The sequence below is a fragment of the Eptatretus burgeri genome, chromosome 8 (assembly GCF_056783735.1).
Source record: "Eptatretus burgeri isolate ZD-2024b chromosome 8, Ebu_testis_v1, whole genome shotgun sequence".
Taxonomy (NCBI): Eukaryota; Metazoa; Chordata; class Myxini; order Myxiniformes; family Myxinidae; genus Eptatretus; species Eptatretus burgeri.
In genome coordinates, this window is record NC_140968.1 from 34611857 (window position 1) to 34630906 (window position 19050).

The window sequence follows — 19050 nt, forward strand, 5'->3', positions numbered from 1 at the left end:
ATTGTCCTGTTGTTAGAGTCTCCCAATCTACATCACCCAACTCTCTCCTCATACCCTCAAGGTTTGCTTTCCTGGAATCTAATAGCCTTACCCTCCTATCCTGAACTCTGTGGGAGCTGGATTATTAAATTGAATTTATAATCATGTAAAAAGCAAAATTTACTTACTTATTTTTCTTAAATGATTTAAATAACTTAGCTTAGAAATGATTTATTGGAATAGCTAATAGACATGCATGCTGATAAAGCTAAAATATACATGCTGAGTGAGCTTGGTATACATGCTCAGTGAGCTTGGAAGAAAATAGACACATGATCTTTACTTTAGTCCAGCAGTCAGAAGAAAACTTTGGCAAGGTCAAAATAGCTCTGAAAACAACACCAGCTTTGGGTTTGCCAGATTATGACAAGACGTTTTATTTATATACCCATGAGAGGGATGGATTTGCACAAGCAGTACTAACACAGCAGCATGGTGACAAAATGCATCCATTAGCATATTACAGCACCAAACGAGACCCTGTGGCGCAAGGATTCTCACCATGTTTGCGGGCGGTAGCTGCTGCCTCATATGCTGTATAGACAAGTCAAATTGTGATGACATCACCTTTAGTACTGCGAGTACCACACTGTGTAAGTTCTGTATTGCTAAAAGCAAAAACGCAACACCTATCAGCAGTGAGAGAAATGGAATATGACCTAGCGTTAATTCAAGCAAAAAATGTGGTAATCAAAAGATGTCCGACACTGAACATAGCATCCTTAATGCCAATTGCTGATGATGGAGAGGAACATAACTGCGAGGAAGTAATGACAAAAACTGCTACTTCCCGGACAGACTTAAAGAACATTCCGTTGCAAAACTCCGAAATGATAGTCTTTGTAGAGGGCTCATCAACAATAGCAGCAGACGGGTCATTACTGACAGGATATGCGGTGTGCTCTCAAAATGACGTTTTGGAAAGTGGTAAGCTACCTCAACATTATTCCACACAACAGGCAGAATTATGTGTGCTAAGAATAAAAGCATAACAATATTACACAGATTCTCAATATGCGTATGGGGTGGCACACGATATAGGGGCACTGTGGAAAATAAGAGGGTATATAACATCACAAGACACACTAGTCAAAAATGGTAAATTGATAGCAAAACTGTTCGAAGCTATTCACTTACCAGAACAAATAGCGATAGTAAAATGCCAAGCACATCCAAGGCAAATAGATATAGTCTCAAAAGGAAATGCTTTCGCTGATTCAGTAGCAAAACAAGCAGCAAAATCACAACAAATAACAAATATGCTCTTCAAAGAGAAAATTAAGAAAAGGTGCTGACTATATTGATAACATTGCAGCACTTCAGGAGGCAGTAGAGGCAAGTGAAAAGTCAAGTGGGAGGAAATAGGTTGCTGTTATAACCCAGAAACAAAACTTTGGGTTTCAAAGGAAGATAAGGTGGTTGTCCCAAAGGAGCTTTTTCCATGGCTTGTTCGTTTGGCTCACGGAAGTGGCCTCACGAGCAAACGGGGAATGCAAAGGGAGGTGCGATGAACATGGTACGCTCCAGGATTTGCAGCTGTGGCAGAAAAATTTTGCCGTAGCTGTGCGTATTGTCAACATCATAATATTGGTAGAGTGTTTAAACAACCGGAAGGAGCTCATCCTCTACCCTGGGGGCCTTTCGTCCACATTCAAATGGAATTCGTAACCATGCCAAAATGCTGTAATTACCGCTACATTTGGGTAGTGGTCGATATGTTCACCAAATGGATTGAAGCATATCCATGCAGAATATGTGATGCAAGGACAGTGGCAAAGCTTTTGTTCAAACAGTACATTTGTAGGTATGGGATATCTTACAAAATATCCAGTGATAAAGGATCACATTTTACATCAGATATTACCAAGGAACTCTGCAGAGCTTTGCAAATCAGACAACATTTCCACTGTCCATATCATCCTGTGTCATCATCATGAGCAAGTAGAACGCCAGAATGGCATACTTAAAAACAAACTTGCCAAAATATGTGATGAAACAGGTTTGAAATGGCAGAGGCTATTCCTCTGGCAACTGATGTCGATGAGGTCAACGGTAAACAGGTGCAGCGGATTGTCCCCACATGAAATACTGATGGGGAGACCGATGCGAGTACCAGTAACCGCTCCATTAACCCTGAAACAGATGGACATACACATGATGGATGAAACAATGATTAACTTTTGTGTTGCCTTACCAAAGGTTGTCAAATAATTCCATTTGCAGGTTAAACAAGTGCTACTAGAACCAGCTGTGGAGGAACATCACGGCATCCAGCCTGGTGGCTGGTGCACATCAAGGTGTTCAAGCAGAAAAACACACTGAAGGCACGTTGGACCAGACCCCACCAGGTATTATTGGTCACCAACACAGCTGTCAAGTGCAAAGGTAAACAATCATGGACGCACACATCTCACTGCAAAAGAGCATACAGCAAGCCATAAAAAGAAGAAAGGAAATCCGCAACTGGGAATAACGTTACCAGGGGTTCATGACTTATATCGCAATGCTTTTGATTAGCACATACATAATTGTGATAATATGGATGATAACAGGCAGTGAGGACATTATGGGAATGCCATGGAGAGCAGAATGCTTGGTAGGTCAAGAGCAGGGGTAGTGATTGGGAATGCAGGACAAAAGAAGGTAAACATTGGGGCCAATTGCATAAGAAAGGCATGTATGGGACAAACACTTATTTGACTCTTCCATATACTTATGCACCCAATGTGAAATGGGATGGGAAGGACGTGAACATTGTATGCCTGAAACGAAGCAGTGTTACATGAAAGGATAACTGGACATCCACTAAACACCTTTTCAGCGATACCTTTACACCATGCTAAAATAATGAACAAAAGCAAGTTTTGGGTTTGCTCATAGCTTCCCCACTCAACCAAGCATGGACTGCCTCTTTTGGCAGTCCCATTTTCAGGAGAAGATATATGCGGATACTTAGTCCATAGGTAAGATAGATCAAATTTAACTCAAGTAAGAAAGACACCAGGATCAGTACAAGGGAGAATAACAGAGATTAGGAGAACTTGGGGAAAAGGGGGATACGATTGAATGGACTATGAGTATTGGTATTACCCCAAGTATAGGACTCTTAAAAAGCTTGTCGTGATTGAGACACCTGTTGAGGTAAAGATAACAGGCTATGAGGGATTGAAAAAGGGGAAAGGATTAGAAAGGTACCCTCCACATTTTCAACTTATGTACAAACAAGTTGGACTGATTTGCCTAGTCAGAAGACAGGGTACTGGACCTTATTTTGGAAATTCAACATGTCAATATTATGCTGAACATGGTAAGGGAATTATAACCGTTAAAGGAAGAATTAACGGGACACTCATACCTGTAAAACTACAAGTGAATAACCTTTTGGAACCTCAGACACCTTTGAATGGTACTTACTTTGTGTGCGGATATGGGGCATACTCATGGTTGCCAGTTGGATGGGCAGGATTGTGCTATTTGGAATATGTAATACCCAAAATTCGTATTCTTGACCAATCACCTTTAATGTTACAGAATAAGCGAAAAAGATCGATTTCAGAAACTGAACGATTTTTCATTATAGCCTTTCCATTTTATGGCATTGGGAAAGCTGCTAGAGAAACCATTAACTTGGCATCCTCTCCAGAGAAGCTTGCAAATTAAACTGCTGAAGATTTTACCAAAGTAAATGCTGAAATGGTTACCATGCGGACAGTAGCTATGCAAAATCGTGTCGCCCTTGATGTCTTATTGCCTGCACAGGGAGGCACATGTGCAGTAATAGGGACAGAATGTTGTACCTACAGTATATCCCCGATAATTCAGAGGAAATTGATAAACTGGCTGGGAAGATTAAAGAAGAAGGTGCCAAATATCATGATTATAATTAGGGATGGCACTTCGGGTCATGGTTGGAAAATATGTTTGGTGGATGGGGAGCATGGATACTCCATCTCTTGTTCGTTGGACTTATGATGTTTATTGCTATTATTGTCATCATAGCTTGCATAAAAGCAATAATCGGTGTGTATGTGAGAAAATTTGCCACAGTAACAACGATGGTGACGCATGAAATCTTCCTGGACCAACCATCAATGAGCAACTATGGAGACCCTGAAGATCCAGAAGATCCAGAAAACCCAGAAAATGAAGAAATTAGTACAAAATTAAGTCAAGACACCGTGACGGTGGTATCTTTTGGAAAATATGAAAATACAGACACTTGTGCCTTTGGATATGCAAAAACCCAGTTGAAAGAATTCAACAATTATTGCTAAAGAATCAGAAGCAGATGGATGATTGTAATAAAGAGAGATGGAATGATCGAAATACCTTTAAAACTTCAGGGGAAAAATAATTCGAATGACTTGCCCAAATTCAATCTGATTAGTATAATTGAAAAGGCAATTGCCTATTGGGTATATGTTTAGTATGCATATGGTTTTTTTCCCCCAAAATCGCTTATAGTAGGGTCTATATGCTGACTAACCCTAAAAAAAATTGCAAGAAAACGTTTTATGGTGTTTTTCAGTCGTGCTTCGCCCAGAGAACAACGTATCAAAAGTTGGCCAAAATTGGACTCTCAGAAAGGGTGTAAATATGACTTCAAAAAAGATGGCTGCCATTCGAGCAAAATACCTAATATCTATGCATACTTTTGAAACAAACAGTTCTCAACCACTTTAAAAGTGACAATTAACGATAAAATTTATTACCTATTAAGTACCAAAACATGTGAGGTTGCTGGGAGTGTCCCAAAGTCGCATCATGATTTCATTCATTGTGTCATGACGTCATGAATGACGTCAAGATGTAATTTTATGTGATTTCCTTGTAACTTCCAAATTTATGAAAACATGTTCACAAAAATAGTTTTCATCCTGTTTGATGACCAGATGACATCATAGATTCAATAATGATGCCAAGATCGTAATGCCACAACCATACCTTTTAGTAAGGTGTAGTCTTATACACACAACAACAACAGCCATGGAGAACAATGTGTTCAATTTCTTTGAAATAATACCTGGGTAGTTGGTACCAAGGAAGTCATTCCAGTTGGGACACCCCTTACTGCTTTAGCAAAAAAAAGTCAGCATATTCATCCTCGTTTTCATCTAAAATGGGTGCATGGTTCATATTTTCACAGTTGCCATCTTGGCAAGGTCCACAAGCCCCTGTGCACTCAAGTCCGTACTTCTTACAACTACATCTAAGTGTGTTGCATGCAGCCGAGCAGTTGCAGTGAATCATTTTTAGCACAATATCAGGAGCAGGGTTGTTGTCCATCATTACTGGTGCGAGTTTGTTCCCTTGAATGTTCCAGCCCCATTTTGTAATGTACATGTTATCACTCTGGCTCATCCATACCAAGACTTGAAGATAAGTTAGTCATGAGTGATATTTTGTGGCTGAAGTTGTGGGGGGCAATCTCTCTGGCGTTACGAATGCCTTTGCTGTCGCCACTTTTTTGCAGAGATAACTGTATCGCAATGATGCTAGAGAGTCAGACGTTTTCCCATAAAACAATGACACCATTGCCTTGCAGCCAGCACTTTCTACAGCATCTTGATCCGTATTTGGAGCACAGAAAATCTTTGAACAGGAATGCAAGACAGAATCACCTTTGATGAGTTTTTGGAATACTGATTTTTTCCCAACCCCAAAGATTCTAGAAGTAGTATCACATCCAGTAAAGGCATGGGCAAACAACAAATCAGTACAAACATCATCTCCGACTAACTGCTTCAAAACCTTTATATTGTAGACATTTGGTTTCCCTTTGTCTGACCGAAAGTAAAGTTCTTTACTATCCATTTTCCCATGATAGAGAAGCAATATTGGAAGATCTGTATCTTCTCCGATAAGCGTAGTTGATTTGAAAGTGGACATTGTGACAGCTGCTTTCACTATATCCACATCTGCATCCCCCTCTGCCTGGACAACATGGCAGCCTTTTTGCTTCAGGCATGCTGATTTCATATCAATAAGTGACTTTTTGTTCTTTTCATTGGAAAGGAAATCATTCTTCTTCCCCACAAATTTAGTTGTCTCTGTAATGTTGACAGCATTTCTCACAGTTGTTGTCTTCTGTCGCTGGTGGGTGTTGTCCTTTGTGCTTGGTCCCTCGTATCCATCGAATACCACAGTGGCTTTTCCATACAGTTCCACTGTAAAAGATGCATAATCATCGGCAATTGAACTGTAGGTACTTCCTTCTGTCCATTTCAAGTGATGTAGAAGGGAACCTCCATCTAAGACGTAGCGATCTGTCTTGGGAATAGACTGAAGGACAGCATCATCCACGGACGCAGCATGGTTCCGTATAGCCTCGAGAAGCACAGGTTTGTCTGGTTTCCGTAGTTGATGTTTAGCTTCGAACAAGGAGGGTGAATATGGCGAAAGTTCGTACTTCATCAATGGTCTCTGCCCTACATACTGTATAGTTTACACCATGTACGCCTACACAAGAAATGCACATGGCCTCACCAGTGTTAATTGAAGTCAAACTGAATGACTGTCTAATGGGAAAAATGGCCATTGAAAGTTTTTAAAATCTTACCTGTGTGATCTTCTTTCGTTTCGAAACATATTGTCATTTTCTATATCATAATTCAACATTTTGATGGAAGTGAAATTTGGAAAAATCTGACGCTGATTGGAATCCTTTGTCTTAATATTCTGAAGATGTTTGTAGATGGCAGCACTGTAACTCTAGGTGCTTGATCAGGAAGAATTAATGAACTTACATGCCTTCAGTAATACCATCTAAAATCTTCATCATCATCAATTTGCCACATAATTGTGAAATAATAAAAAGTCACATCATGACGTCATAGATTACCTCATGACGTCACTTGGGTATGCAATGTTCAATATAGAATGGCGAATTCACTGAGATACTGGTTTGAACAGTTTTAAACTATTTATTTTTACACTTATATATGTAAAAACAGCGAAGATGATGGGATATGAGAAGAAATGAGGCACTTTTTAATAGTGGCAGCCATCTTTTTTAACGTCAAAGTTTGACCCTTTCTGCTGGTCCGATTTCAGCCAACTTTTGATATGTTGTTCTCTGGACCAAATACTACAGAAAAACATGATAAAACGTTTTCTTGCAATTTTTTTGAGGTTAGGCTGTTTATTTCATATTTTGATCCTACTATTAGGCGCCCCAACTCTGTGGAGGGGAGGTGGTGGCACTCCGTTGAGTTACATCCACTTGCCAGGGTGTTAACTCACCACAGTGCGCAAGTCGAGGTGACTTAACGGAAATGGGCCAGCTGCTAGCCAAACGACAAATTTTGATTTTTAGCGGGTTTGGCCTTACAGAACAAACCCTTAGGTTGTTCTGTATGAAAAAAACGGGGAAACTGTGGGATTATTAAGTTGAATTTATAATCATGTAAAAAGCAAAATTTACTTAGTTCTTTTTCTTAAATGATTTAATTAACTTAGTTAAGAAATGATTTATTGATAGAGCTAATAGATATGCATGCTGATAAAGCTAAAATATACATGCTGAGTGAGCTTGGTATACATGCTCAGTGAGCTTGTAAGAAAATACACACGTGATCTTTACTTTAGTCCAAATAACCTATTGTTAAGTCATATCTGTTAAATTAACTCTTGACATGTGATCATGGAGTCAGCAGAATGAAACAATGACTCTCTCTTACCCCTCCCCCTCCCCCCACCCCTCTCCTTGTATTGGAAAACAAACTCCAACCATTGTAAATCATTGTATGAGTCATCTTTGAACAAACCAAAACCATTGTATGTGACATATTTGACAAACTAATACCATTGTATGTGGCATATCTGGAGTCCAGAAAGTTCCATCTGATATCTTGGTGAAAACTGTATAGAAACGCTCAGAAATGCTCTGTACCCTTAAGCCTTCAACTCCCAATACCATTGGCAGTTTGAAGTCTTCCTTCTGTGCACAGGAGTGTCTTGTATCTTATTGAATAAACAGCTGGTATATGAACTTACTTGATTTCTTTCCTTGAGGTAGTCGGTCTGGGCCCCAACAACTCTAACCCTGAATTGAATCTTTGCACACACAAAGTTATGGTCACTTGCTCTAAAATGCTCCCCTACCTCCACCTCCTCCATCATATTGGGATCATTCGTTACTTAAATGAGGTCTAACACTGCACTCCCAATGGTGGGTTTATCTACAAACTGGGTTAAAAAACAATCCTGGACTAAAACTAGGAAATCCTCATCTGCTCTGCCCTTTCCCTGTTCCATTTTGCTGACTTTCTTTATAAAATGGGTTCTCGTTTGGAGACTTGGAAGGTGAATTTTATTTTGGAGACTCAAAAAGTGGGTTCTATTTGAGACATGAAAAACGGGTTCTATTTTGGAGACTTGGAAGGTGAGTTCTACCAAGAAGATTCTCTGGGTTCTAAACGTATCGATGTCATTCTTCGTTGGATGGTTCTTGATGAGAGGCAAGTCCAGTTGATTAAAAATTAATGAAATGATACATTTTTTAATTCGATATTAGATAAGTAATGTGTTTATTCCGTATTTTTCAGCAATATGAAGAAAGTACTGGGAAGACCTGGTAATTATTTAGCCATATTTAAGATACGTTTCCGTACCCCTTTCTACTTCTTCAAACTTAAAAGAACTGAAACTTCATTCACAAGATAGAACTGGAAGAAAAGAAGAAAAAAAACTTTGAGTTGAAAGACTCTTCACTTTGTGTTATCATTGTTGAGCTGTTTTAAGCATAACAATGATTTATGTTAATGGGTTTGGAGTTTGAGGTTGAGGGTTGGATTTGGGTGTTTGGGTTAGGGTTGGGTTTGGGGTGTTAGGGTTAGGGTTGGTTTTGGGTGTTTGGGTTAGGCTTGGGTTTGGGTGTTTGGGTTAGGGTTGGGTTTGGGGTGTTTGCATTTGGGGTGTTTGGGTTAGGGTTGGGTTTGGGGTGTTTGCATTTGGGGTGTTTGGGTTAGGGTTGGGTTTGGGGTGTTTGCATTTGGGGTGTTTGGGTTAGGGTTGGGTTTGGGGTGTTTGGGTTAGGGTTAGGGTTGGGTTTGGGGTGTTAGGGTTGGGTTTTGGGTGTTTGGGTTAGGCTTGGGTTTGGGTGTTATGGTTAGGGTTGGGTTTGGGGTGTTTGCATTTGGGGTGTTTGCATTTGGGGTGTTTGGGTTAGGGTTGGGTTTGGGGTGTTTGGGTTAGGGTTGGGTTTGGTGTGCTTGCGTTAGGGTTGGGTTTGGGGTGTTAGGGTTGGGTTTTGAGTGTTAGGGTTAGGGTTGGGTTTGGGTTTCAATGTGGGGGTTGGGTTTGGTATGTTTGGGTTGGGGATGAGCCTCATTTTCTTTTTTGATTGTGAATTTTGTGTTTTTTTCATTCCTGTGAATAAAGTTAATCTTAAATCTCTTCTCCTTTCAAATTATATAATATACAAGTCAAAGGAATGGTGTCTAAAATATTGTTATGGAAATGGGTCAGAGGGGATTACAAATGTATAAATTTCAAGTGTTTGTGCATTTGTTTCTCTTTCACGCCAGAACCGGAACATCCAGAGGCCCCAAACTTTGGGTGTTTGCACTTCAGAATCTGGGCAAGGTTTTAAGTGAACGTATGTTTGTCTTGAAGGCTATTTTGAGACTAAAGGCCATGACAAGGTGCATATTGGGATGTGAAGTGAAGTAGTACTCAAAAGGTAACCACCATGAGGCCATTAACTCCAAACCTTTTCAATGTCCAGCACATCCTGAAACCCCCACTATATTATAAATACAGTCTTATAAATAATTTCAAGTGGCTGAGTACTTTTTGTCCTCGGCAGTGTTGGGTGCCACACCAATGTGTTATATGCAATGCAAAATCCAAAACACATTCAGGAATTACATGTAAAAAAACAAAAACCTTAAATTAATCAAGAAATTATCAAGATAATTCTGCTTTAATTTTTCACAAAAGAATGACTTTGCATTTTAAAATTTAAGGTTAAAATTCCAAAATTCCCTGACCATGGGAGAGGGGAAAACCCTTCCCAGTCTCTTTGCTTCCTCGCACCAGGGATACTTTCCATCCCACCTCATTTTTCTTCTCTTAATGTTAACGACCATTTCATATGTAAAATTTGGTGTGGATTTGCCCAGACATACAAGTGGAAATCAGCAGTCAGCTCCCCACCCTCATTGGAAATGGAGGTGGGGGGAGGAGGAGGGTCTGTCCATCACCGAACCCTTGGTACTCCAGCATGTTTGTAATATTTGGTGGAGATTATGACAGCCATTTTTAGCTCACCTGGAACAAAAATTGTTCAATTGGTCAAATCGGTGACCTCTTTGGTGCAAAGCCTGACTGTTCTGGACGCTGGTGCTCAAGCAGATCGTGGTGAACCCTTTCAAGAATTATCCGAGCAAAGACCTTGTCTGGCACTGAGAGCAGCGTCACCCTTTTGGTAGTTGTTGCAGTCCTGGCGATCACCCTTCCCTTTCCAGAGAGGGACAACAAGGCCCCTCTTCCAGTCAGTTGGGATGATGCCTGTGTTCCTGGCAGAGCATAGAACTGCATGCAATGACATGAGTGCAGCATTTCCACCAGCCTTGAGAAGTTCAGCATGGATGCCACAGATCCCAGGAGCTTTACCCCATTTCAACCGGTTCACCACTGCCTGGGTTTCCACAAACAAAGGTGGATCACAGTTGATTTGGGGGTCAACAATTGTGGTAATAATACCCCTGACATCCAACTCAACAGCCTGTGGATCAGCCTGGTACATCCACTCAAAGTAACCAGGCCAGTGAGCCTTCACTTTGGAATCCACTGTCAAGAGCCCACCACCCTCCGCTCTCACTGGAGTCCACCTTGGGATGAGCTTGGAGGAATGCAATGTAAAAATTACTCTGTAAGTAGGACGAGAATCACCTGACCACAGGTGATGCTCTACTCCCTCACAGATTCCTCACACATAGGCCTCCTTGTCCACCCTCAGCGCATGTACAGTTTTATGCCTCAACTCCCTGAACAGCTCAGGTCTGTCATTCAACCTGGCCCTGCGACTGGTCAATGGTATCCAGTGTCCCTTGAGACACAAAATTATTCTTCGCCCAAAAGTGAGTTCCAAGACATCCACCGGCAACATCAAAGATGGTGGTCTTGAAGGGACGTCACAACTCTTCAGGATTGCCCAAAGCCCCCAGACCCCTGAAATCCCCACTCAGTCTGTTTGGAAACTCCTCAGCTACCCTCTCATACTTGAGCTTGCCAACATCCAGCCAAGGCTGGGATGGTACCATTCTCCCAGATTTAAGCTGCAACTTCAGAGTTGCTACCACAAGCCAATGGTTAGTATTGAGGAACTGAGCACTCTGGTAGACCCTGCAGTTCTGGATCATCATTGAGGACCACCAATGATCACATGATCAATCTTCTTTGCCACACCACCAGCATTGGAATCCCAAGTGCAGCGATGAGCCTGTGGGCTCTGAAACCATGAACCAGCCACCCCAAGTCCACAATTTCTTGCAAAGTCGAGGAACTTAGTGCTGTTCTGGTTCACAGTTCCAGACCCATGGGGACCAACACATGTCTCATAACCATCCCTATCAGTTCCAGTCAATGCATTGAAATCCCCTAAGACTAGAAGAGTATCTTGCCTGGGGCACAGATCAACCACAGACTCGAGCGTGGCATAGAATGCGTCCTTAACAGTGAGATCACTCCCCTCAGTCAGAGTAGATAAAGAGACCAGGGAAATGACAATCAAGGAGTGACAAATTCATCCATCCATCCATCGGGACATACTCTGTGCAGAGCATTGGTGCTGCTTAAGTGGTCTCCTTGGCTATTGGGTAGAATCCTGAACGGGTCGCCGCTCCAACACAGGACGCCAGCAAGCTGGCACTCATTTTTCCGACCTTGGAAGGATGACAGGCAGAGTCAGCCCCACCTAGTATCAATTCAACAGCCAAGTGGGATTTGAACTCAGGATCCCTTGGATCCCAAGCCCACCACTCTAACCATTAAGCTATATCAGGCATAGTGATGAATCCTTCATCTTATAATACGCTCGTTGAGCGGAGTTAACTTAATTATCATTGGAGTCAGCTTATTGGACACAGCTACAACAACTCCTTGGGCATGGTAACCATCAGAGTGACCAGACCAATAGTAGGTGTAACAAACCACCATGATCTCGCCACTTTCTGGTCTCTGAACCTCAGAGAGTGCTGAAATACCGATGTTCAAACGCTTGAGCTCAGATGATAACAGAGACAGGTGATCATTCTCTCTTTGGGATAGGACATTCCAGGCACCCACCCGAGGGGACCGCCTCAGGTTAACCAAAGGAGACCTCTGGTGGACGACACCTCAGCACCACTCCGACACACATTACCGCAATCTGACCGGGAAGGTTACCCCATCGTTTTCCTCCTATCATCAAAGAGTGGGGTTCCCGAAGGCTTTGCCCCAATCCCTTCATCCAGTGAGCTACCATGCGGAGGGCAGCTGCACAGGAGGTACTCCCACGGAGTGGCTTTTATGGAGTACTGGAGTACTGCTCTCCCATTTGTGATGACGCATCTGTCTCGTACCTTGCATTCCTTAAGCTGTGGAAACCACGGCCCTCAAAATCATTGGAATCTCCGTTAATGAAGCCGACCCTCTAGGCCTCTCACTTTCACATCTCAGACAGGTTGGTGGCCTTTCTGTCTTCTCCTGCCTCTTTTTGGTCTTGCACCCTATGCTCTTTCCTTGCCCTATCTTCCTCAGGTTTCTGCAGGATGCAATTTTCTGCCAGTCGCCCAATTCTGGTAAAATATCCAAAATTCAGGTTCACTTTTCACCTCCACTCATTTCATCCTCTTCTCTCATCTGGCCAACCAACTTCCTCAATTGGTTCAATCCCATCCTCTCCTACAAGGCTTCAAGACGGCAGTTCACCACAACCTCAGGTCATCCCAACCCAGATCTTTTCTACCCCAACTCTCCCAAAGTACACTCCTTCCTTTCCAGTATATTAGTTTTTCTCTTCCTCACCATCAGGCTTTTTTTGTTTGTTTCATTTCTCTTTCATCCCCAGTTTTCCCATCCTCTTCTTGCTGTGTTTGAGCTTGTATCCAGCATATTACCTCCACCACTGAATGTGGATGGAGGTTATATTTTCACCTCTCTCTATTTGTCTGTCTGTTTGTGAGCAGGATATCTCAAAAGATTTGGAATGGATTCGGTGGACAGGATGGGTTTGTGACGAGGACGAATTGATTCGATTTTGGTGAAATATGGATCTGGACCTGGAAACTGGAATTTTAAAAGTGATTCTTCACCATTGAGTGATTGGGCCAAAAACCATGCATAGCACAATATATCAAAAAGTTGTGGACGCATTCAGATGAAACTTGGTGGTTGAGTGGGTAGGTGAGGAGAACAAGCTGGTATCTGTTTGTGTTTGACTTCTCTGGCTTCCTCTCCCCAATTTGTTGAAAACTGTTGGTTGCACCCAGGGGTATACAGGGGGGTTTTAGGGCATAAAAATAAATCCATTGGGGAGGAAGGGGGTAATCCATCTGTAATTCTGGGGGGATTCTTCATCACTGAGAATTTTGGTTGAGGCCAAGTCGACCCAACCTAATAAATTCCTTATGGACGTTTCAACCTGTCCGTGATTGTCATTTCCTTCCATTGATACAGCATTGTCCGAACCTAGATAGACTGGGAGAAAATTCCCAAACTAATTAACCTGTCATAGTCAGCATGCGCCAGCAGTAAATGCTCAGCCGCATTACTTAAGATCTCATCAAAATAAGATTGGTGCATCGCCGAGGGTGCGTTCCCCAGTCAGGAGGCCATGTGACGTCTAGTTAAATGGAATATTATACAGTGGACACTGGAACTCGTGGTGAACTGATTGCCGTTCGTGGTTGTTAAGCAACCCACCGCAACAGGAAGTATATTGTGAGTGGTGGTCCCAGGTCTGGTTCTTCCGAGGAGAAACGAGGATTAACCCCCTCATAATACACTCGGTACCCGTGGCTGTAACAATTCGGTACCCGTCGAATCACTCGTTCGGGGTGACGGAGCACGAACCACTCGCTCAGGGTGATGGAGCACGAACCACTCACTCTGAATGATCTGGCGTGGCAAATGCATCCGCAGTGAGTGAATGATTTGCTCAGAATGACGTTGCGCAGCACCACTATCGACAATGGGCGCTCAGCAAGTGGCTTGAGCACTCGGCAATTCAATGGTTGATTAGGAGCAGTTGGCCAGGCTGTCACTGCATTCCATAAAGGATCCCTTTAACTTTAAAGCCAGTCTTCATCACTCACGCTGCAGTTAATGAAATAAAATGAATAAAAAAAATCCACCATTTTGCCTGCTCGGCTGTGAACGAGTCTCATGGTACATCGGTTCAGGGTCCACGCAAATGTTAAAACTTTTTTTTTTTAATGTCCGTATTTTTTGTTTAACCAGATTTGCTTTGATTACCTTTACAGCACCTCACGAACCCTCCGCCAAAATACACAGATCTGGCAGATGCTATGGATAGTCAGTCCCTCTGGGGGACAGGGCATGAGGTCGAGTTGTCAATGCATTACATAATTACGCTCAACGAAGCTGGTTAATTTTGGCACGTTCCTAAATTTTTGGTTCACTCAATATAATTCTACCAACAGTCGAAAAAGATAAGTTTTAATGCCTTGGCAATTTCACATTTTCTTGCATATGTATGGAGGACAGAACATAGCCTTGCTTGCTTAAAATATATAGGAATATTGGCTTAGTTATAAGAATCGTTAATTCTTTAAATTATCAGATTTTACAGCAAATGTCGACACTTATTTAGTCCGGATGATATCCGATCCTAAAAACTGAAATAATATTTCTATGATTTCCTTTAATTAGTCCGTGAGAGTAGATCGTGGAAAATGGTATAATATAATTCATGAAATCGCTCCAAGCTCCTAATTTGAAAACTATTGTACTTATAAAAGTGACGTATACAGCGATCCCGAGCTATGATGAACAGGCATTCGATATGAGTGAGTAAAGTGAAAAAAAAACTTTATCGTTGAGAAATCATTGCGGCCTGTTCCCAGTCAAGGCATGGTTGAGCAAGCCAAAACATGGCGGCTTCAGACCCCAGAGAGAGAGGTGGCCAAGGATCGCCTGATGAAGGATATAATTAAATATGAAGGATATAATTAAAGGATATAATAAAATATGGCTGTTAATTATCTTCAAAGGGGGTGTTTTAATTCATACAAACACCCAATTTCGGTCCTGCACTTCCTTGGCATTTTCTTAGTGTTGTTACGGATTTCTGAATCCAATCCGCCGAATGCATACCAACATCTGGGTCCTCAGATAGTTATTTCCCTGAATGCATGTCCAGGATAGACCCATCCCCATGTCTGGTGGGATTCTAAATGTGATGCATTGAGAAGGGTAAAGAATAGATCCCCTCTCTTCTGGGAAGTGTTTTCTCTTTACGACATTCATGCACGTGAGATACCCGTTTCTTTCACTAACACCATGACCCGCCTTGTTCCACTGCCGTTCGATACCCCGTTTCGCAGATCTATGGACGCTAACTGGCTTTTTTTCATGTCGGTCTGAACAGTGAGGTAATAATTATTGTGGACGTTTTAAGAGCGCTTCACGTTTGTGCTCGCTAATTCTGACAAATGGCTGCTTTTTGCCGTTTGTCCAGCACCACAGACCTGGCCTCGTAAGCGAGGAATAACCGCGGGACGTGCGGGTTGTCATGGTAACGGTGCACAAGTGGGGCGGGGTAGATTTGGGGGGAGTCTGTGCTGCTGAGACAGGTCGACTATAAAAAGAGGGAGAGGTCCGTTCTTGGCATGCAGCGCGCGACGCGCGGGGCAGTCGACAACGAGTCAGTTTATCAGTCAGTGGCGTCAGTTCGTCGGTTCCATTCAGACGGATGCTTCGTCCGTTGCAGTCAGATGGTCGCTTTGTTGCTTCCAGTCAGATGGTTGCTTCGTCGGTTCCAGTCAGACAGTCACTTCATCAGTTCGAGTCAGACGGCTGCTTTGTCGGTTCCAGTCAGATGGTTGCTTCGTCAGTTCCAGTCAGACAGCTGCTTCGTCAGTTCCAGTCAGACAGCTGCTTCGTCGGTTCCAGTCAGACAGATGCTTCAACAGTTCCAGTCAGACAGCTGCTTCATCAGTTCCAGTCAGACACATGCTTCGTCGGTTCCAGTCAGACGGTCACTTTGTCGGTTCCAGTCAGACAGTTGTTCCGAGCGAACCTGGTTCTTGGGGGTGACGTCGACTGGCGTTCAAGCCTGTTTGCGAGTGGGTGCACGGCAAGGCTGGGTTCTGGCGACGGACAAGGTATGCTCACACATTTCAGGACGTTGTTATTTGACGGATGACTTCTCTTTGGTGAGCGAGATGATTTCACTCCCCCCCCACCCCCCCCCCCCGAATGATCTGCTGGGTACCTTTGTCTGTGTTCAATTGGGATTCGCTAGGTATCCGTTATCGTGTGTGTGTGTGTGTGTGTGTGTGTGTGTGTGTGTGTGTGTGTGTGTGTGTGTGTGTGTGTGTGTCTGCAACGTGAGGCTCCACAGCACAAACTAGCAAACCGATTTCGATGAAATTTGGCGAACATGTGCCATATGGGCTCGGAGTGTGCGCGTTTGAATTTCGTTGCTAAGCAACCACACGTTGGTATGCAGCAGCCGAAAAACCGCGTTTTAAGAACCCAAACGGAAACTGACGTAGCGCGGCTTCTATGATAGGTAGAGCGACCGGACCAACTTCTGCCTATTACTTGCATCCCCATGTAGTTATCGCGACAGCATAACGTTCCTCTATCTCTTATAGTTTCCAAATGCGGAAAGGTGGTGAACCAGGAAATATGTTAAGTAACCTTGACCTCGAAAACCCTTTGAATAGCGGAACGTTCAAATTCGATGTATGGATAAAGTTTAATAACTACTACAAAATTGAACCCAGCATTTTTCCAGATTCGATCACCTAGGGTGTCGGGGCTGAAATATGCAAAATTCGAAAAAATACTTTTTCTGGACCTACGTTCACTATTTTCAATACTTGTCCTACAGTTTTGAATGTGGAGAAACGAGACTTTGGAATTAAACACTTCGAGATATTTAGTTAATTTTACTCGAGCCGATTTTTGATTTAGGTTTTATTTTTTAAAGGGTAGTCCTGTGAGGATTGTTAGTTGGCAAAATATGCAATAGGAAAAATCTTGCCAGGCAGAGCAACAATTGTATGTGAACCAATACGTCTTGGCAATGAATCTTCGGCGGTGGATCGGTCAGAATGAAAAGCATCGTATCCAACGCTTCGATCCTAGCGGATCCCTCGTCGCCTACTGGCTTGTTGTTAAGTAAGTCACTCCCCGATAAACATCTGCTCTTTATCTCTTTTTCTATCATTTTGATTGATTTGGAATTTACTTATTTTTACCTCACGTAAATAAAAAGTTATTTTTATTATTAATGAATTCTTTGACGTTTGTCGGTTCCAGTCAGACATGTCCTTGCTTGTCCTTTCCTTCCATTGATCCAGCATTGTCTGAACCTCGATAGACTGGGAGGTAATTACCACAGATTTGACCAATAATAGTCGGCACACACCAGCGGTTAAAACGCTCGGCCTCCATAATTAAGATCTAATCAAAATAAGACTGGTGCTTTGCCAAGGGCGCACTCCCCTTTCAGGTAACCACGTGACCTCTAGTTAAACGGAATAATAAGACGGTGGACACTGAAACGTTGCATTCGTGGTTCTAAAGCAACCCACCATACCACAAAGTTAATTGTGAGCGGTGGCCCCAGTTCCGGCTCTTCCGAGGACAAATGGGGATTAAACCCCCTGTGTAACAAACTGGTGTCTCTGTACCCGTGGTCGTAACAGTATGCATGGAAAGTTTTAGGCTGCTTGGTTTTTATGGTGTTGGAGTTATGGAGGAGACACACTGACTGAATGACACACACACACACACACACACACACACACACACACACACACACACACACACACGCACATTTATTAGTATCGACTGGCAAATACAAACCGTTGCTTTGCTGACGGTGGTCGGTGGTATTGGTGGGGGGGGGGGGTGAGGGAGAGAGAGGAAGAGAGGAGAGAGGGAGGGGACAGATAGGAGGCAGGAGGGAGAAGAAGCTTGGAAGGGGAAAAGAGCGAAGAAGGGGGAAGGGGAGGTGGGGAGAGCTATGCCTCACCAAATGTTGCTATACACTGTGGGAGGGGGGGTGGTGCGAGGAGGGGTGAGAGAGAGAGAGAGAGTGTGAAAAAAAAAGAGAGAAAGGTGAGGGGTGGAGGTGTGGTTCATAAAGAGAATGATATGTTATGCTTAATGACTGAACACACACACAAAAACAAACTCATGTCAGAATAACTGTACACACAACAACACAACAAAGTCTGTGAAGTAAGCCGCTGGCACATCTGCAGAAGCTTTGATTTCCCAGTTCCAGAAAATTTGTGGGAACATGAACCAAAAGCACTCACTGACAACATGGAAGTACCTCCTGCTCACATACAATCTCATTATCCCATTGAGTGTGAACATCGAAAACAAAGTATTGCGACCAGATAACATACTTGGGTACAAAAAATGAAAAGAAGGCATTGCTGAATGAAATGTTAATTCCAGTGATTTTGGATGAAATGATGCAGAAATCAAGAAAATGACCAAAAACCAAGACCTCAACAAAGAAGTGCAAAGATCCTGGAAGCTGAAGAATGCCAAAGTTATTCCAGTGATAGTTGGAGCTTCAGGAATGATGACAAAGAACCTCACAGAGATATTAAACATAGGTGCAATACCCATGGGCACTCATCTGGTAGCAGCTGTATAAGATAACCAGGCAGCCACTGGTAGGCATGGATGACCAAGAAAATATGTAACGGAGAAGAAAGTAAATACCTTTGGTTTTTTTTTAATGCCATGAACAAACCTTGGTACATCACGGGTGATAAAGGTTGTGGTCAAGTTTCATCAAAACTTTTTGTGTGG

General features: G+C 42.7%; 1 protein-coding gene across 1 annotated transcript in view; it reads left to right on the forward strand.

Annotated features, from left to right (window-relative positions):
* Positions 1-8029, forward strand: part of LOC147021506 (uncharacterized) — a 106099-nt gene extending 98070 nt beyond the window's left edge. Inside the window, exon 10 of the mRNA XM_085891483.1 lies at positions 2263-8029. The gene's annotated coding sequence lies outside the window, so the exon portion shown is untranslated. The remainder of the gene's footprint in view (positions 1-2262) is intronic.
* Positions 8030-19050: the final 11021 nt, after the last annotated feature.